The sequence below is a fragment of the Crotalus tigris genome, unplaced genomic scaffold (genome assembly GCF_016545835.1).
Source record: "Crotalus tigris isolate CLP2741 ecotype Arizona unplaced genomic scaffold, ASM1654583v1 scf7180000024388.1695876, whole genome shotgun sequence".
NCBI lineage: Eukaryota > Metazoa > Chordata > Lepidosauria > Squamata > Viperidae > Crotalus > Crotalus tigris.
Window position 1 is genome coordinate 336,087 of NW_024100558.1, and position 21,681 is coordinate 357,767.

The 21,681-nt window shown below is 41.9% G+C and overlaps 1 protein-coding gene and 1 long non-coding RNA gene across 3 annotated transcripts in view; one reads left to right on the plus strand and one right to left on the minus strand.

Moving 5' to 3' along the window:
• The window catches only part of SDC3 (syndecan 3), a 183,347-nt gene that overhangs the window by 91,469 nt on the left and 70,197 nt on the right, over positions 1 to 21,681 (minus strand). The window lies entirely within an intron of this gene.
• Positions 583 to 21,165, plus strand: LOC120301655. The gene is made up of 3 exons (XR_005554969.1): positions 583 to 1,125; positions 13,280 to 13,405; positions 20,945 to 21,165. It is a non-coding gene; the product is annotated as an uncharacterized LOC120301655 (long non-coding RNA).

Consider the following 21,681-nt stretch of genomic DNA (forward strand, 5'->3'; position numbering starts at 1 on the left):
CTATAAATATTTGTACTGCTCACCCTGAATGTAGTCTGGAGAAGAAACAGGAATAAACAAGATTTCACTTCCTCTTCATGCCAGCCATCACCATTAAGAAAAGATCTTCCAGAAAATTAATAGATAATATAGAAATGAGTGATACTTGACCAAAAGTGTCACACTTGATGTTTGCATAACAATCTTTGCAAGCTGAGAAGTGCCAATAAGACATTTTTCTCTTTCTTGTTTGGCACACTTTTTTCATAATTTTAGGAAACAGTGGGATTTGCTGAGAGACAGGTATCCACATACCATAATCTCCATTGTTATGGTTTTAAGATGGATAAGTCTTTCTTCTTTTTTGGTTTGGAAGCTGAAAAGTCTTTCAGAGTCTGGGAATCTACAGGACATCCTACTCAAAAATGCTGAAATAATATTGGGGAGGTCAGAAGGATCTATGGGGAAACCTACCTCTGCATGTGTTTTGGACTTATATGGGAGGGAGGGAGGGAGGGAGGGAGGGAGGGAGGGAGGGAAGGAAGGAAGGAAGGAAGGAAGGAAGGAAGGAAGGAAGGAAGGAAGGAAGGAAGGAAGGAAGGAAGGAAGGAAGGAGAACCAATGGTCTGACATAAACCAGCCTTCTATATTTCTATATTAGTTGAAATAAAACTGCATGCAGATAAAGCCTGCAAAAATGTGGGACATATGAATTTGGTAGCACAAGCAATGCTGGTGCTGTGACATGTCTCCTTCTTGCAAAATCAAGGCATCATACGACTGATCCTGTCACCTCTGCTGCCTCCCCGAGCAGCTTCCCAGTTCAGATGTTCAGCCATGACCTCTCCCAGAGGCATCACCTCATAGGGTTTGAGTTCAGCCACACCTTGAGCTGCTCGGCCAGCAAACCAAAGACAGAGGGCTCTTCCAAACACCCGGCATGCAAAGGGCATTTCAAGACACCCGACTTCCTGCAGCTTATGCATGAGCATCGATGGAACGCTGCCTGTTAACCAGGAAACTGTTCCCATGGCAACCCATCTCTTGCATTTGAAGAAAACAGGGATGAGAAGGCAAAGAGACAATGGTGACAAAAGAAGATGCAGTTTCAATACGAAATGGGCACCAGGAACAAAAGCCTGAAGGGTGAGAAGCTGTGATGTTCTATTGGAGCTTAAAGCAACACTTTAAGGCAGGGAGAGTCAACCTTTTTGTAACCCATAGTCCTATTTTGCTCTTCTTCTTTTGGCCAATTTTTTTTGGCTACCAAAGGGCACAGGGGTGTGGCAGCAACATGACAACATCTCCAGGAGACGCAGGGTTAAATGGTTGTATTGATTTTTATTATTTATAGTATGGTTCTTTGGACTTAATCCTTCTCCGCTGCCTTGGGTTACCTTGGTGAGATAATCTACATATATATATTGTTTGAGTAACCAAATAAATACAAAAAAGGCTGCCATTTATTTATGTGGGTATTTGGACAATTTATATGGATTATCTCACCAAAGTGACTTCAGGCTTAGGAGAAAGACTTTGGGAAGGGTGGAAATTCTGGCGTACCGATTTCTCTTTTTATCTTAAAAATAGAGAAGGGGACCTTAAAAAGATAACATCTCCCTCAAGTGCAGTTCACAGATACCTCATTTGTTTGCCTGCCTGCCTGCCTGCCTGCCTGCCTGCCTATTTTATATGGCCACCCATCCTAACAGAATAACAGAGCTAGAAGGGACCTTGGAAGTTTTCTAGAACCGCTTTCAGAACTGTTAAATTTTTTAAAAAAACATTAAAAGTACAAACATTAATATTAACATGAAAAGAGAGAGCATCAGATTATCAACAGTGGAACCATCTCATCAGATCACTGTTCCCTTGCAAACCCCAGATCTGTTGACACAACCAGATCTGGGTTGAGGGACTTCCAGAAGGTCAGCAAAAATGGGCCCCAAATGGGGCCAACCTTACTTTGATGATTTCACAGGGTGGAGGCCACTGCAGAAAAGGCTTGTATACCAAACTGATATAACTCAGTTCTGGGAGCTGAAGTTCACACAACTTCAGTGTTTCTCAAGTTTCTCACAACTTGAGAAACACTGGTCTACAGGAATGAGCTGCCAAGCTCACTTTAAGGGCTTCAACTATTACAGACCTAAGTTCACTTTTTCCTCTTTCCCAAGTTGTCTTCATGCTCTTTTGACCTATAATATAAACTGTCAATCATGTTAATGTGTGATAAAAACAATCACTAGAATAATGATGTGCCTGCATAATTACTGGAATAATGCTGTGTTAGTAGTATGTGACTAACCTAATGTGCATTACACTTGGATACAATGTATGTAGCAAACTATCTCCATTGTATACCCGTGAGAAACGAACCTAATGTATGTATATTACAATGTGTATTCCTTTGTTCCTGAGAAAGGGAAAGTATAAAACTGAAGTCTGAACCCACCCTCGGGGTTCAGAATTGCTTGTCGCTATAGCTTCTGAACCTGCGCAATAAATCTCTCTGCTAAAACCCTCTGGAATTCGTAAGAGTCCTTCCGTTTTCCACAAGAATTCTGGCAACTCCGCTGGGACTCTTAGGAAGAGGCCGTTGACCTTCCAGATGGACTGCCCTGGTGGGTAGCCTCTCTCCTAACAACGACTCCTCCAAGCTGGCTCCGTGGCCTTTGTCTAAGGGGAGACCTCGACGGGACGGGAGGGGAACTCACCCGCCAGCGAAGCACTCCAGTCAAGGATCCAACGAGGGTAGCAGATGGATCTTTAATCCGCGGAAGGGTCTGGAATGCCTGCAGGCAAGTAATATAAAAGGGGATACCTGATCCCGTTTGGATCGGAAGAGGGGATTGATCACCCCCTAGAAGACAAGGCGGCGTCCTTAAGTCTTCAATAGGAAGGATTGTGTGGAAGGTTAAACCATTGCATTTCCTGAAGAGTGACCATTGGAACATCCGGCACTCCAGGTCGGTGGTAGTGTGTTAGGGAGAAATGGGAGGAAACCAGACTAAGAAGGGCATTGGTCAGACGCTGCTTCAGTGTATGTTAGGAAATTTCAAAAAGGGGTTTTCTAGGGATTATGGGGATCCATGACCAAATCCAGCCATGTTAAAAAGATTCTGTGAATCTGAATGGACCACCTTTGGCATAGGGTGGTCCAAAGAGGGATTGGAGAATCCCGAACTCGTGGCATGGGTTCATCAAATTGTGACTGGAAGTAGTCATTGGGACCAATATCCCTATATAGACCAATGGCAGATCAATATTGAAGAAAAGCCTCGATGGTTAGCAAAGTGTCAGATAGAATGTGCTAAAATATATTTGGCAAACCAAAAAGCCAAAAGCTAAGATTTTGAGCCAGGAAGAAAGGGAGGAAGTTGTCAGGCCCCCGCCCTATGTTTCTAGAAAAGAAGGGGGGAATATCAGCAAATTCCACCCCCTCTAGTTGAAAGAAATGAAGTCCACCTTCAACCAGAAGCCGGTGTGAAAAGAAAGATAAAAAAAGATAAAACCATTCAGAAGAAAGATCAGGACTTAGATAGCAATGACAGCAAAACATTAGTTTCTAGTCTATAAGTAAAACGAGGGTAAAAACAGAAGAAATGATAGCCCCTCTAAGAGAAGTTTTGGTCCCTGGACCAAACAACACCAATATTCCGATGCTCCAGTATGTTCCCTTTACAACCACTGATCTACTCAATTGGCGTCGGCAATATGGACCATTTTGAGAAAAACCTCAAGAAGTAATAGACCTATTCTCCACCATTATTCAGACGCATAACCCCATGTGGGATGATATGCAACAACTTATTTCTACTTTACTGGATATGGAGGGGAGAGAGAAATATAGGTTAGGAGAATTAAAAGTACTTGCCCGCCGACACCCTGATGGGGGAGTGAATTATCAGGCAAGCAGAGATACCGAAGCAGTATGCTAACGATGGACAACACCAAACTTTGTTGCAGAATTATCGGCTTTTGTGTTTAGAAGCCCTGAGAGAAGCCGCAATTCGTCCAGTTAATTATGCTGCAATAACTAGTATTTGGCAAGATGAAAATGAGTCACCAACCGCTTTTCTCAGCCAACTGATAGAAGCTTATAGAGTAAACACAGGTCTTGATATGGAGGTGGCACAAAATCACCCACTCCTAATTGAAAGATTTATCACCCAAAATGCCCCAGACATAAAGAAAGAGTTACAACACAAAGAAGGGGCATTAGGGAAGAATATAGCAGAGATCATGGAAATAGCTCAGAAAGTGTTCCGTAACCGTGAAAAGGAAGAAGAACGTAAGTCAGATCAGAAAGAAAAAAAGAAGGTTGAAATGTTAGCAGTGGCCTTGGGGGGGATGCGTATTGGACCCAACCAATGTGCCATCTGTAAACAGGAAGGACACTGACAAAGGGAGTGCCCCCAGAGGAATGGCCAACCTAAGGGACAATCTTGCCAGTATGGAAGAGGACGAGGATTTAGAGGGACTTTCCAAAGAAGTTGTAAGGGAAGCTTCAGGGGAAAAGGGAGTCCACCCTATCCCAGTCAGACGGAAGAAAGAGAAGAAAACATGATCAGCTTAGCCAACATGGAATGGGGAGACTGAAGAGGACAGGGTTCTATGGTCCCACCCCCGGAGCCCATTGTTAAAATACAGGTGGGAGGACAGATTGTCCCAATGTTAGTTGACACGGGAGCCACCAGATCGGTCCTAAATAAATCTATTGGCAAGCCATCAAACCAGACCATCCAAATTCAGGGAATATCCAGAGAAACTCAATTTCGACCACTCCTGGAACCCCTAACATGCCAAGTGGGACAAGGAATAGTAAACATCAATTTTTATATGTCCCAGACTGTCCTATTATTTGGAAGAGACTTGCTAAATAAGTTAAAAGCAACCATTTCCTTTGACAATGGGAAGCAATTAATTCAAGTGCGCCACCCAGTGGAAGAAATATGGCGCTTGATGATAGTGACAGAAGAAGTAGGAGGTACTAAGTGGCAACAATTTAATGTCCCACTACTGTGGGCAGAGGATAACCCCCTAGGATTTGCGAAATACGCCACGCCCGTTATGATGGAACTAAAACCACAAGCATATTCTGTTAGAGTGCCTCAATGATACTGTACTTCAGAGGCTGCTATTGCCATTCAAGAATTAATCCAAAAATACTTGATAGCAAAAATCATTAGAAAAATTCAGTCACCCTAGAATACTGCAATTCTACCTGTTCGTAAGCCCGACAGACAGTGGAGACCGGCACAAGATCTCCGCCCTGTTAATAAATTGACCTTAACCCTACACGTGACTGTTCCTAATCCATATATTCTTTTAAGTACAATACCTGCATCCGCTAAATGGTTTTCAGTTGTGGACTTAAAGGATGCATTTTTCACCATACCTTTAGCTGAGAATTGTCAGCCAATCTTTGCATTTGAATGGGCTAATCCAAAGACACAAGTTAAGACTCAATATACCTGGACTAGACTACCACAAGGCTTTAAGAATTCACCTACGTGTTTTGGTCAAGCTTTAGGCCAAGATCTTGCATATTTGAAGTTAGTCAGACAAGAAGACTGTTGCCTTCAATATGTGGATGATGTTCTGATAACTGGACAAAACAGGGAGGATTGCTTTGAAAACACATCCATACTGCTCCGAATGTTACAAGACTGTGGCTACAGAGTGTCCAAAACGAAAGCACAATTATGTCAAATGACTGTAATGTATTTAGGCTATGAGCTATCACAAGGACAAAGAACTCTGGGCCCCCAGAGAAAGCAAGCTGTGTTACAGATTCCCATCCCCCAAACAAAATAGGAAGTTAGAGCCTTTTTGGGAATTACAGGTTTCTGTAGAATTTGGATTCCTAACTTCGTTCTCACAGCTGAACCATTGTACCAAGTTTTAAGAGGACCAGAAAAGGAACCCCTTTTGTGGCAACAAGAGCAGACCCAAGCAATGAAACACCTTCAACAAGCCCTTACTACAGCACCAGCTCTAGGGCTACCTGATATATCTAGGTCGTTTTCATTTTATGTTGATGTGAGACAGAATGTGGCTTTAGGAGTCCTTACCCAAAAGCAGGGAAATTGGAATCGCCCAGTCGCTTATCTGTCAAAACAATTGGATATGGTGGCACAAGGATGGCCACAATGTTTAAAAATTCTAGCAGCAATTATGCTATTACTACAGGAGGTAAATAAGTTAACCTTTGCTGCTCCGGTGGCTGTTTGTACTAATCATGCCCTGCAGACAATTATTATAAGGGACATTTATGGATTAGCAATCAAAGGATGCATAAGATACAGGTCCTTTTATTAGAAAATCCACAAGTTACACTGCAACAGTACTCTACTCTCAATCCGGCCATTCTTATGCCAATACCAGATTCAACTATGCCCGTGCATAACTGTATGCAAACAATAGAACTACAATATTCTTTCAGACCTGACATTACGGACCAACCATCGCATAATCCAGACTTTCAGTGGTTTACTGATGGATCCAGCTTTATGGATCAAGGAATTAGATACTCTGGTTACGCAATTGTTTCTCAAACTGCAACTGTAGAATCAGCACAATTACCTAGCCAAGCAAGTGCACAATTTGCAGAATTATATGCCCTAACCCGAACATTAGAAATAGCTGCAGGAATGATTTTAAATGTATATACGGACAGCAAGTATGCATTTTTGACAATTCATGCACATGCCGCAATCTACAAAGAAAGAGGATATTTGGACTCCACAGGCAAGATTAGCCAATATGCAACTTTGATTAAAAGACTTATTAAGGCAGCTCAATTGCCGTGTAAAGTTGCAATCATCCATTGTCCTGGACATCAAAAAGACTCAAGCCTTATTACCCAGGGCAATAGGAAGGCAGACAAAGAAGCCAAAAGAGCTGCATTAGAAGCCCCCCCCTCCAATTGGATGTCACCAGGTTCATGTATTTAGACACTTACTTAGAACAACTTGATCCTACATATGCGAAACAGGAAAGCCAAAAGTTGAAGCAGGATGTACAAGCCGAACTGGTTAAAGCAGTGGTTCTCAACCTTTTTAATGCCGCGACCCCCAACCGGTCGTAAGTCGAGGACTGCTCAACCAGTCGTAAGTCAAGGACTACTCAACTGGTGCAGCACCGTTTGCAGAATGGGACTTTTGGCGGGCTCAGCAGGGCAGAGACAGCCTGGACAATTCCTATTGGCTTTTGAAAGCCAATAGAATTAGACTCTATTCAAGGGAGTCTATTCTATTGGCTTTCAAAAGGCAATAGAATAAAAGGGAGTAGCACAGGTAAGGAAAAGGGGGAAAAATGGCGGACTGCGTTGTTTGGCGACCCCCGTGAAATGGTCATTCGACCCCAAATGGGGTCCCAACCCACAGGTTGAGAACCACTGGGTTAAAGGCTAGTACACCCTTCCCAATGGACGCATTGCTGTTCCTCTTGCGCTTGCCCTCCCCCTTATTGTTCAGGCCATAAGCAGCAACATTTGTGAAAAACTGCATTATTACAGCAGCTTGAACGATTTTTCTATCTTCCCTTTGCTTCTTCGCTAACGGCACAAGTATGTTCTCAATGTTCCATTTGTGCCAAACCAATGCATGCCAGGGACCGATAGTACCACCTGGTCAACAACCAATCGTTTATTTTCCAATGGACTATGTCGTTGTTGATTTTACTTAGTCCTTATGAGCTCATGTTTGGCCGTCCCCCTTGTCTATTTAAACCTCACAGTCAGGGCTGGCTGGACTTGGCTCATAAGGGGGGGATAGACCAACAAAAATTGTTACATCAGTTACAGCTTCATAATTTAGCTGTTTCAAATTTGCGCCATTATATGATGGAACAACAACCCCCTCCAGTGGTCACAGCAACACATGGGTTCAAACCAGGAGATAGAGTATGGGTAAAACACTGGAAATCAGATCCCTTGAGCCCAAGATGGAAAGGACTGCTGTCATGTGTTCTCCTTTGGCAGTGAAAACCTTGGAGGGAAAGTCCTGGGTCCACTGGAGTAGATTGAAAGCAGCTGCACCTGCCGATCCAGTAACTTACAAGATGAATAAAACTGACAAACCTTTAGTGTTAAAATTTACAAGAAATACACCCTGTCAAACCCTACCGGCAATGGGTTCTCAACACATGGTGTGAACATCAGACCTTGCTGAGACACTCTGGAAGCTGTCTCTCTATGCATGGTGGAAGACATGAGGATTCTACAGCTCATAATATCTGTTAGTTATTTAATATGGGGAATATACACACATATTCCTACACAAATCAGTGCAATGGCTACACGAGAGGTCATATCACAGAAACCCTCTAATAGAAAACTATTGAGTAGTACACACAAAGAAAGAACAAAAACACAGGGAAACCGGGATTGTCAAAACTGCATCAAGATTACAAACAAGGAAGCCAGATAACTAAGACTTTGATTTATTATACAATGAAACCAGAAGGGTGCCAAGATAGCTCCCCTAGCTCCTGTACATACAATAGAACTACATATAAAGTTTGTAGAAAAGGGGTCCAAGATCAGTGTTATAACCCAAAGTCTAATCCTGATAGTTGGGCCTTACAAATCCGAACACATAGAACAGATAGGAGCTCTAGGGACCAGGCACTATTAGGGATCTCTCAATGGAAATCCAACCCACACTCCAGTTTTAGCGTCACCTTTGATGTTTGTAAGGCAGCTAATTATTGGGCTGCAATAGATGGTTGTGGAGGGATCAGTCAAAGCCACAGCTATATCCCAAACCATAAGTATTTGTGCCCACTGGATGGGTGTGCAGTCTCCACGGGCAGATGTAAGTGGTGGTCATGTATTAAGTGGCATACCCAAGACCCAAAGGAGATGGAACACATCTTGTTTGAAAATAATAATACAAAAGCAGACTCCTGTGGAAGGGATAACTGTAATTTGGTGACTCTCACAGTCAAGAATGGCAGTTGGTTCCTGGAACAAAATAAATGGGAAAGACAAAATTGGATGTTTGGGATAGGAATAGATGCCAATGGCTACGACCCAATATCAGAGGTAGAAATCAAAATTATAGCTGCAACCAAAAGATCAGAACAAAAGTCATTATTTTGGTCATATTATGAGAAAATGGAGAAACTAAATATTCCTGAAATACCTAGACATGTAGCCAATACCTTTGTTAAGTTAGCTGAAGATATTGCCCATACTTTAGACATGTCCAACTGTTTTGTCTGTGGTGGAACAAATATGGGAGAAAAATGGCCATGGGAGGAACAAGAGTTAAATTATACCAAGGTACTAGAAATGTCTGAGAATAATAGTTTAACCTATACAAGCGGGAAAGATGGTGATTGGACTCTCACTTCCAACCTGGTAGGACATGTATGTTACTCAAGAAACAAAACAGAATCTTGTGTAGCAGTACGTAACCTCCTATGCACAGGGACTTGGGAAAACGGTAAATGGTGGTCTGGAACCAACAAAACCACTACTATGGATCATTATGCCCTTACTAACGTATCTGGGGTGCCATATCTAAAAGACCCCACAAATACCAGTCTCCCTTGGCTCGCCCCAGATGGAATGTACTGGATTTGCAGAAAAATGGCATACGGACAACTACCTAAGAACTTGTGTGGATCTTGTGTATTGAGAATAATTTGACCAGGATTTTTCCTGTTACCATTAAAAACTAAGCAAATTCTTGGAGTTCCCATCTATGATGAAGTTGGCAATATAAGACAAAGAAGGGAACTAAGTGCACACACCCAATGCGCAGGAGTCACTTGGCAAGAACATGAATGGCCACCTTGCCACATTATCCTAGTTTATGGTCCGGCTACTTGGGCTGAGGATGGAATGTATGGATACTGTACCCCTATTTATATGCTCAACAAGCTCATTAGGTTACAAGCGGTGGTAGAGTTAATCACTAATGAGACAGTGAAGGGACTAACTGAATTGGCCAAAGAAAATGTGAAATCCAGGACATATATTATGCAAAATAGGTTAGCCTTGGACTATCTGTTGGCCAAAGAAGAAAGGGTATGTGGAAAATTCAACATAACAAACTGTTGCATCGAAACAGATGAAAGAGGAAAAGTGTTGAAGGACATAACAGACAAAATGGTCAAACTAACTCACGTTCCGGTGCAAACCTGGAAAGGATTTAATTTGGAAGACATATTTTCAGGATGGCGGCCAAAGTTACCAGGCCTACAAACCATCATAGTTATAGCAATCTTGTTAATTCTAGGATGTATTTTGATTCCCTGCTTACTTCCCTGTATTGTAGCAATGATTCGAGGATCTCAGAAAGTACAGCCCAATTAACTGCAAGACATGAAACAATGTTAGCTTTATGGGAATATAAAATATTGCCCCCTAAAGATCCTGAATTGGAGATAGAATGATGGAAGTTTAAGTAGGAAAACTTCCAAAGGGGGGAATAATGTGGAATAAGAACAATCACTAGAATAATTATGTGTCTGCATAATTACTGGAATAATGCTGTGTTAGTAGTATGTGACTAACCTAATGCGCGTTACACTTGGATACAATGTATGTAGCAAACTCTCCCCATTGTATACCCATGAGAAACGAACCTAATGTATTACAATGTGTATTACAATGTGTATTCCTTTGTTCCTGAGAAAGGGAAAGTATAAAACTGAAGTCTGAACCCGCCCTTGAGGTTCAGAATTGCTTGTCGCTATAGCTTCTGAACCTGTGCAATAAATCTCTCTGCTAAAACCTCTGGAATTCGTTAAGAGTCCTTCCGTTTTCCACAAGAATTCTCTCCTTTTGATAGGCACCAAGCCCTATTGCCAGAGACCACAAGATTCTACTCCCTATTACTAGGGACTAGGGCAGTGATGGCGAACATTTTAGAGACCAAGTGCCCAAAAACTGGCCCCTCCCCCGCTCCCCCCCTGCCCCACCTCCACCCTGCCTGCCTGCAGGGCCACTCACCACCTCCAGGGCCCACCACAGATTGCCCAGGCAGCCCAGCAGCACCATTGTGGCCATGCCCTCTGTCCACGCCCCGCAGCATCAACTGTGCGTAATGGGGTGTGAGGGCAGACTCTTGTCTACGTTACCTAGCTGCCACGTCCTTGGCTGCGCTGCTCTGCTCGGTGGGGGATTCTACTCCAGGGGGCTGCTGGTGAGGAGGGGGAGAAGGCAAGGCTGGGGCAACGGCACGTGTGCCCACAGAGAGGGCTCCGAGTGCTGCCTCTGGCATGCATGCCATAGGTTCGCCACCACTGGACTAGAGTTATGCAATACTTGGGATTTGATTCAGAAGACCTTCTTTGAAACATGCAAGACTATAAGTGCAATAATAATGTGACTTATTAAAGCAGTAGTATTCATTTCCAGAATTGTGTAACTGTGATGGGTAGGATACAACTTATTCTATATTGAACAGCTAGGAACATTTTTCTCTTTTAGCATTCATCAGGAATTCGCCTTCCTGTAACTTAAATCCATTATTTTATGTGCTCACTCTGAAGTGACTTACTTCAGATCTTGACCCTCAGTGTGACATCATTTCAGGTACTTGAGAAGAACCACCTCCCTCCTCTCTTCCCAAGATTGAGTTTCTTCAAGATGCATCCTTGAGGATATCAAGCTTGATTAATTCCACCACCACTCCATACCATTTTGAACACTGAATGTTTTACTTATGACCCAAGCAAACATTATTCTCCCTGGGTTCAGCAGCACGGTATGCAAATTTCCAACACAATTCCACATCTGTAAATGCCAGAAAACCCTTTTACAATGGGGAAAAAATGGAGGAGTTGGATGGAAAGGACAAGATAAAAAGGGAGGGATGGAGGGAGGAACGGAGGGATGGAGGGAGGAACGGAGGGAGGGAAGGAAGGAAGGAAGGAAGGAAAAGGAAGGAAGGAAGGAAGTCATTACAGGTGGATGTCAACTTATGACCACAACTGGGACCAGAATTTTTGTTGTTAAGCAAAATAACTATTAAGTGATTTGTGCCCTACTTTACACCCTTTTTTTTTTTACACTAAGATTGTTAAGCAAATCACTGCAGTTAAGTAAATCAAGCAAATTCAGCTTTCCCGATTGACTCTGCTTGTGGGAAGCTGGTTGGAAGGTTGCAGAGGACAATCATGTGTCCCTGGAATACTGTAACTATTGTGAAATACATGCCAATTGCTAATCACCTGAATTATGATCACGTGACCCTTGGAACGCTGTGGTGGTTGTTAAGTGTATCAGTTGCAAGTCATTTTTTCAGTGCCACTGTTATTTCAGACGGTTACTAAACAAATGGTTGTAAATTGAGGACTATCCTGCATCTCTCCAGATTCCTTTCACGTGCACATGGCTCTTATCCGACTTCTTCTGTCCAGATTTGCTAGTTAGCCAGACACAGCAACACTGCTGCCAACAAATACTGGTAAATTTCCACTGGCGTGGAAGGGAGCATTGGCCTCTTGCCAATCTAAGAGGAGATGCTAGCCAGCCAGCAATACTGATAATAACTGCATCACCAGCCTCCATGCAGCCTTCTCCCAGCCTCCTAATTGCTGCTTAGCAAACAACTGAATTACTACTCTGAACCCAAAACAATTATCTTTGGATAAATGGAAAGCAGGCACTCCTTTCAGTTCTACACCAACAACAAAAACAACCAATTAAAGAGGCAGGGGCAATAGCACAGCGTGATATCAAGAAGGCAATGAGAGTAGGAGTGTTGGTCAAAATAATTTCTGCCAAGCCTAGGACAGGTAGGAGGAATTTAGAGAAGACTATTGCAATTCTCTATGCATGGGACTTCCCTTGAAGACCAACTGGAAAGTCCAGTTGGGTCAGATTCAGCAGTTCAGGGAATAATGAAAACACCAAGATTGCTCATGTACCATCACTAGGAGATGTACTAGTTCTTCGTTACCTTCCAGACACAATTCAAGGTGTTAGTTGTCACCTTTAAAACCCTACTGCTCAGGGGCTGAATATCTCCAAGACCACCTGGAGATTTAATCTGCCACTAAGAAAGATCTGGGAGAGAAGGTAAGCTGAAGGTCTACCACCACAGGAATGCCATTCTCAGGGGCCTCATAGTGAGGATTTCTCAGTCATGTCCCCCTCCTTTGCAACAGCCTCTAAATAGTGTGACAACCCCCTTCCTCTGTATATTTTAGAAACCTTAAGAACTTGGCTTTTCAGAAAAACACTTGAGACAACTGAAGTTACGAAGCCCCACCGAATATCGCAAATTAGCTGATAATTTGTTCTTTTGTTTTTTAATCCTATTCTATGTGTAAGCAGCTTTGTCATCCTCTGACATGGGAATATCCACCGATTCCAGGTCCACCGATTCACCTTCTCCTAATTGACATGACGCTTCAGATGCGCCAGAACCTGATATCTGAACACGCCCCGTCTGTGATACAGGTACGGACGGAGGCGGTGGTGCCTGGGGAAACCCTTGACTCATTGAAGAAGCCATAAATTGGTTGAATGCCTGATGCATGTAGCTCTGGAATTGTTCTGCCCACATGGCCTGATCTGTGGAATGAGGACCAACCACTGTGGGAGAATGTGTGACCTCTGGAACTTGTTGCGTGATAGAAGAAACAGGAGGAGGAGGAGGAGGAGGAGGAGTTGGAGGAGGAGGAAGATGAGAGGAATGAGGAGAGGAATAGGGACTAACCTGTTCAGTTTCCCCTTGAGGAGACCAAGCCCTGGGGGCATCATAAGAAGGCACACCTGGAGGCTCAAATGGGGACCGGTCCAGTGAAACAGGGGGAACCACTTCAGCCTCAGTGGACCTGAGCCTTTGCATCCTGGAAAATTCCTTTTCTAGTGCCTGATGTCTCCTCGAGGCCTCTCTCTCAGCAGTTTTGGAGGGTTCCTTGGTGGTTAAATGCTTAGTTTTAGCCTTCTTCTTCCCCCCCCCCCCACGCTCAATTCAGAAGATCTGCGCTTTGGTTGTGTGCGGGGGACTCCAGAACCCTGTGATGTCTGAGGAGTTTCACTGTCTGCCATTGCTCTCTAGATATTCCGAGTAGGAGATATCCAGGAATGGTTGTCAGAGAGGGAAATTCCCATGCTCTGAACAACAGCAATGGCAAACAGCCAGACAGTCCACTAAAACTGCCTGGTTAGGCCCTGCTGACAACAGCACCTGCGAGCTATAGGAACAGGTAATGCAAATAGTCCCTTAATTATAACAGATTGTGTTATGTGTATATGTTCAGATTCCACTTCTCCTTTAGTAATGATAATAAAGTAAGTAATAAGGAAAGCCAAGAAGATACAGTATAATTTTCCCCCTTAGGAGCCTAGCACAGTAGGCTATAGTAGAAAACACAGGCCTAAGATTCTTTAGTCATATGTCTTAACATTTGTTCTCCAGCATGCAGATGTAGCATCCACCGGTGGGTTATTTCAGCCTTCCTGCTCAGAGAGACTAAGTTCAAAGTTCAACCACGCCTCCTTGGGGCGGTCCTTCCCCAGTTTTAACTTAGTATTTGCTCAGAGCAGTCGCAATTTTGGTAGCTCCTCTGCTAGACTAGAGTAAATTGTATTTATTTAATTTAGTTAATTCTTTAATTTTATTTAATTGCTTGTACAGATAGTTGTTTTTGTTACTAGATTTTTAACTATATTTAGCCAGTGGAGTGTAATGGTTAAGGTGCTGGATTAGAAGTGAGGCTCAAGTTCTGGTTCCCCCCCCTCAGCCAAAGAGGGCCATTATGCTGTTCTAGCCAACCTACCACATATGTTTGATATTGTGAAGGAAAAAAACTGAAAAAGAAAGTTTTTGGATGTCACCTTGCATTCTTGAATGAAAGGAACGGTGCAAATCTGACAAACACATATGTTTAATTTTAATGTTGTTAAACCTAAATCCAACTTAGTGTTTGACCTGGACCCTACCTATTTTTGTAGAGTATAAAAGCCAAAGTATACTCTTTCAACTTCAACTCCAACAATATAAACCCCAGCTTCAAAAATTAAAGCCCCTGGCCACCATTCTCACCTGTCACAAATCGTCGTATGCCGATTTGCAGAGAAGCATAGACCAGAGTTTGATTACAACAGGAAAAGCACATGAAAAGAGGCAAGAAAAATCGGGAACAATCGAGGTCAGGGTTAATTCCCAAAGATCCAATCTATAATCCCGAGAACTGTCTCACACTGAAGTCCATTGAGAAGCTATGGCTTACGAGAAATTGCTATATTCAGATTTGAAGTCATAATTTAAAGCTTCTTTGCCACAGGATACTATGGGGAAATGGTGATGTGCTATAGCTGTATCTGAACTGACAAACTGAACCTTGAAAAGTGGCTTCATTCGTAGATACTGTAGCTTTCGCTGAGGTGGCGTCTATATATGTTCAGGAACAGCAGGATTTCTACTTCTACCCTAAGAGACAGACTTTTCTCTCTTGTAAAAATATTCTGACTTCTATCTCTTTTGACTCATTCTCTTATTTCCTAACCTCTCTCCTTCCATCTCACCTGGCTGCTTTGCCAAGTCAGCTGTGTCAAGGATCTTAACAGACTTGAACATTGGGGGCTATCTAACAAAATGAAATTCAATGGGGAAAAAGGTAAGGTTCTACATTTAGGCAAGAAAAACCAAATGCACGGGTATAGTATAGGTGGTACCTTGCTCAATAGTAATAACTGTGAGATAGATCTCAGAATCCTAGTGGACAATCACTTAAATAGGAGCCAGCAGTGTGCTGCAGCTGCCAAAAAAAACAACACAGTGCTAGGCTGCATTAACAGAGGGATAGAATCATGTGAAGATCATGTTAATACCACTTTACAATGCCTTGGTGAGGCCATACTTGGAATACTGCATCCAATTTTGGTCACCACGATGTAAAAAAGATGTTGAGTTTCTAGAAAGAGTACAGAGAAGAGCAACAAAGATGATCAGGAGACTGAAGGCTAAAACATATGAAGAACAGTTGCTGGAATTTGGTATGCTTAGTTTAATGAAGAGAAGGATGAGGAGGACATGATAGCAGTGTTCCAGTATCTCAGGAGCTGCCAAATAGAAGAGGGAATCAAGCTATTCTCCAAAGCACCTGAAGGCAGGACAAGAAGCAACAGAAGGAAACTAACCAAAGAGAGAAGCAACCTAGAACTAAGGAGAAATTTCTACCCTAAGAGAACAATTAATCAGTGGAACAACCTGCCTCCAGAAGCTGTGAATGCTCCAACACTGGAAGTTTTTAAGAAGAGACTGGACAGCCATTTGTCTGAAATGTTATAGGATTTCCTACCTGAGCAGGAGGTTGGACTAGATTACTTCCAAGGTCCCTTCCAACTTTATTATTATTATTGTTGTTATTATTATTATTATTATTATTATTATTATTATTATTATTACTACCTGCCACCACCCTGTCTCTTTTACTCCCCCTCTTTTCTTGATCTTCTCCCACACTCCTCTACTCATAAATCTCTTTTTTCAGTGCCACTATGATAAATATACATCAATATGATAAATCTTCAGAGACAATGGAAGCTAATTGAATAAGAAAAATACAGATGGTGAGAGTCAGGAAGAGATTAAGGAAGTAAGATAAGGCAAAAATAGTTGGGTCTGAGAAAGGAAGAAGAGAAGCTATAAAAATATAAAGGAAATGGCTAGCCAGGAAGGTTGAATGGAGAATAAGGAAAATAAGCTGAATAAGATAAGAAGAGAGGCACATTGAATTGAAAAGCAGGAAAAGAACTTATTGTTTAAAATGAGGACATAAATATATCGAGTTTAAAATAACCATTTAAATGTCTATTTTTTCTTATTCTTATTGTATTGTTATCAGAAAATGTGTATAGGTGGACGGAAAGAGTGTAACCTCATACTACCTCAGCCAATGGGGAAAGAGGAGGGCTGTAGCGGCCAGTGATAGGGATGAATAAAAGAAGGAGGTATTTTGGGTTAAAACTTTGGAGAGAACCAAGCTTTGATAGCTTCTCTCCCCGCTTATTGCAATAAATGAAATAAAAGGCCTTCACTGTGTCTTGGCTGGTTATTGGTCAGCGAGCTTGCCTCTGGTCACGAAGGAAAGTAGCCAGGAGCACATAACAGCCTTGGGGGCTCCTCCGGGATTTGCATCCGTTCCATCTTTGGCAGCCGGGAATATTCGAAAGGGGAGTGCGCACCTGGGTAAGTTTTTCCCAGCCCTAAAGTTCGGATTGCCCCTGCTCAAACAAGGAGGAATTGGAGATCCCGAGATGGAAAGCCAGGACCCAGTGAAAACCTAAGGGAAAGTCGGCCGACCTAAGGAAGGACTTCAACTCAGCCTGACAGGTAAGATACCAGAGGGGTATCTGTATATCAGAGAGGTGTTAATGGGCAATAAGAGTTTGAAGAGGAGGGACGCCTCCCCGGCCAGTGTACCGGCCAATAAGGAAAAAGAGGAAAGGTATTTACATTCTGGAATGAACCCCCTTAGAGAGATGGGAATCCCTTAGGGAGAATGTTGAAGTGTTTTAAGTCAATGCTTTAAACAAGGCATTTGAACAAAGGAAGGGATGATACATTACAGTATATATTTGGCCTAAGTACATGTTTGGCCAGCCAACAAATTAAATTGGGCTTCTCAGCTTAGCTTAGAGGGGTGGGGAATGGATAGGCAGTGGATAAGGTCCATCAGAAACGCTCCTTGCATTTCCCCACTGCCTGGAGAACAAGCTACAAGTGCCCTAAAAGAGTAAAAGTGGAGATTTAAAGATCTGGAAATGATGTTTAATGGTCTGTGTGTTTGGGGATTGTATTGACTCATTTCTAAAGACCTGGGGGAGGGGAGGGAGAGACCCTCTAACAGTAATATACAAAACAACAAGGTCTTATTCCAAAAGGAAAATTTGGGAGATGGAACTCATTGGCTTTGAAAAAGTTCCTTGAAAATAAGAATGATTGTTTTGCCTGGGATGAAGCATTTGGAATTTTTTGTGTCTGGTGTAAAAGCAAGAAAGGGTGAAGAAGGGTAGTTTCTTAGTAATTAGAAGGACAATGGAAGGTGTTAAAAGAATGGAAATAATCAGATGGAAGAGAGGGAAAGAGAGAGAGAGAAAGAAAGGAGCTGTGTGAAGTTTTATGCCTGGCCAGGATGAAAGGCGAGAACTCTGATCTGCTATTTTGTGTGAAAGAGTTAAGTAGAAAACTATGTATTTCGTGAGGTTCCTATAGTTTGGAAGGTAACAAGAGAGGAGAAAACCTCTATCCAAAGGGGGGGGGGAATTGTCCCCCCTAACAGCTTTTGAAATCAGGCAATCTAGGAAAGAATTGCCCAAACTAATAGAAGATCCTATTGAAGTAGGAAAATAGGTTAGAAATTTTTTTAGGACCAATGGAAAGCATGGGAAGGTATTAGGGTACAAATGCAGAAATTAGACAGATGGAAAACTAAAACAATAGAAGGTTTATTAGTGGTAAAAGAGGCTCAGAAAGTATATGCGAAGTGAGAAGAGGAGAGAGATAAACATAAGATAAGATAAAATTCATGGCTCAATTATTGCAAACAGGCCAGCAAAGAGGATGGGGAAATCAGTAAGGCAGGCTGGGGGTGAGGACAGCCAGTTGGCACCAGTCCTTAAATAAATAAATAAATAAATGTGCCTTTTGTAAGGAGGAAGGACACTGGGAAAATGAGTACGGTACCTTAAGAGGAAGGAGGGGGAAGAACTAGCACATTTGGTGAATTTTGAGGATTAGGGGTGTCAGGGGACAAATCTGTTTTCTGGTTCAGCTTTTTAGGAAACCCTGATAAACCTTAAAGGTTGGATCCCTGGAGGAGGAAAGGGTGTACTTGGTGGATTCTGGACCACCAGATTTACTTTTACCTCCAGGAATGCAAATTGGGAAAGGGAAGATTAAGGATCAGGGAATTGGGGACATGTAGTAGAAGCAACAATATTTAAATCTGCTATGGTCCAGACAGTAGTAAAAGGACCTGAACTTTGTATTGGTTAAATGGAGCTGTAATTTGGCCAGGAGGTACTTAATTGGTAAATTGGGGGTTGTTATTATGGGGAATGAAAGAGAAATAATTGTAAATATTATGACCTTCAGTGAGGAAGCTCAAGGAAAAGTGGACCCTCTTATATGGGCCCAAGAGGGCAATAGAAGAGGGGTACTCATGGATCCTTTAAAGGTGACTTTAAAGAACCCTGGTGAAGTAATTCACCAGATACAGTATAACATTACATTGGAAGGAAGAATGGGTTTAAAACCCATGGTGGAAGGGCTATTGAAGGGGGGTGAAATTTTTGAGCAATTCTTTTAAACATGTTTAGTTTGTTACTTTTTTAACCCAAGAATTTCTGCCTTGGAAAAGTAAAAGATGCAGAAAAAAAAAAGAAAAAGGGGGGGAGGCAGTTTCTGTCTGCATGTTTGTTTGTGTGTATGTGTGTGTTTGTTTTTTTTAAGAACAGAAATTGGGTAAAATTTCCTGACTGTAAGGATAATTAATCAGTGGGATAATTGTCTCCAGAAACTGTGGATGCTTAATTATTGGAGGTTTTTGGGAGGAGGTTAGAAATTGATAGGGTCTGAAATGGATAGAGTTTCCTGTTTCAGTAAGGGGTTGGACTAGAGGACCTCTAATGTCCCATCCAACTCTGATATTCTGTTTTTGTATGTGTGGCATGCTTCAGTGATTTTCCTTTGCATTTTAGTTTGGATTTATCCTTAATAATGCATTTGAGGGTATTCTTGTCAAAGGAACAATCTTATGATGTTTTATTTAACATCTGATAAATATGTGTCTTTGGGACTCCTTGCTACTGCAGAAAAGATGATTAATTGCTGCATACTGTGTATGTCCAATTTGTTTTCCTTTTCCTTGGAGCCAAGGAGGGGGAGGGAAATCTTTATAGAAAACCAATTTGGTTTCAGGGTTATAGCCACAGGCTGCAAGGCTGGATTTGAGTTCAAATCCTGTTTTAGCCATGAGGGTTGGCTGAGTGTTTTGGGGCTGGTTTATTTTTAGCCCTAGGAAGGAGGTATTGGCAAGCCACTTTTGTAAATGTTATGGCAATTTTCCTCCTGAAGGCTGTTTCAAGCAAAAGTTTTGTATAAATTTTTACTCTGTCTGGTTTGGTGAGAGGGGGAAGGGAGAGACAATCTTTTGTCTTCTTAGCTATCCTGGTTTCTTTGATGTGCTGCCACAAGAGTGATTTGAATGTTATTTGCCTGAGACAAAAGGCATTCCAGAAATGTTGGCCCAATGCTAATTGGTGAGCCTATGTGCTTTACCTTTTAAAATCCTGAATGTGTTATTTACAATAAGTTTATTGAGTTATATTTTTGTAACATGGTATCTAATCAGGGTGAAAGGGGGAGGAGAAAGAAAAATGTGACAATTTTTGATAGAGCTTCCATGGACAAGTGTAGTCTATCTGATACAGGACAAATGATTTTTTTTCTTTCTTTTCTTTCCTCCCCTTTTAAGATGTGGAAGCAAATACATTTTTATGTAGCTTCCCAATTTTGTAAGATCTTATTCTGGGAATTATAAAGAAATGGGAAAGCAACTTTTTGGCAGAAGAAAGGATTGAGGGTGTCTAGCAAATAAAGCCCAATTGGTATGAAAGGAGGTAAAATATCTAGAATATATTATAGTTGAAGGGGAAAGGAAAATAGATAGTAAAAGGATTGAGGATATAGTAGATTTATAATTACCAAACAACAAAAATGGTCTTAAGGGGTTTCTGTGGTTATCACAAGGTACTGCAAGAATGGTGATCCAAAAACTATATGAGGGGAAATATTGGGGAATTAAAGCATAGGTAGAAATGTATTTGAAATTCTATGCTACCCTTGGAATTTATGGGATAGCCCAAAGGGCTACAGAGGGATGTTTGATATGTAAAAGGGTTAATAAAGGGTTAAGGCTCCCAAAGGAGGGAGACAAATAGCTAAATGTAGAACAAGTACTGGGGTCTCTGTCTTCTCTTTGACAGGAAGGCTTGGTGGTGCAAACAACTCCTTTTGGAATTTCCAGTCCATAAGATCCAACTGGGGCAGTGGGTGCTGAATCGTAAATGGAAGGAGGAACTTCTACAACCAAAGAAAGGAAGTTCCTTATATGAAATCTGCTGTCCGGAGGGCTGAGAAGGGTTGGACTCACTACACATGAGCAAAGGTGGTGACTGGACCTGAAAGAGGGTGGACGGTTATTCCAGGACAAGGACTGAAAGCCACGTTTAAAAGGACTTGAATGTGTAGTGGACCAGAACCCCTACCTATTTTGAATATCTCTATTAGAATTTCAGGTGACCCCAGACGAAGAACAAAGATGTTGGTGGTGACTCATCAGAGAAGTAAAAGTTGTTTGTTACAAATAAAATGAATAATTAAGTCAGAAGTCATACCATTAGAAACTGAAAACGTAGAATTGTACATTGTAAGAATTAGGTGGTAAATGTATATCTTTTGTTATTGTCACTGTGATTGCTGTAGCTGTTATTGTTTTAATTGTGGATCAATTTGTGGGTGGAAAATACTGTGTAATAATCATGAAGGGTGGATTCTACTTCTAATATTACTGAAGACAACACACCAGAACAGCCTGGGAAATAAAGGTAAAAATTTGTTTGTGGGATTTAAAGGTAGCTGACAATCATGAAGCAGTGATGGACATTGCAAAAGGAATCAGGAATGTGGCCAAAGCTCCTGAACAAAAGTATGAAAATATGTG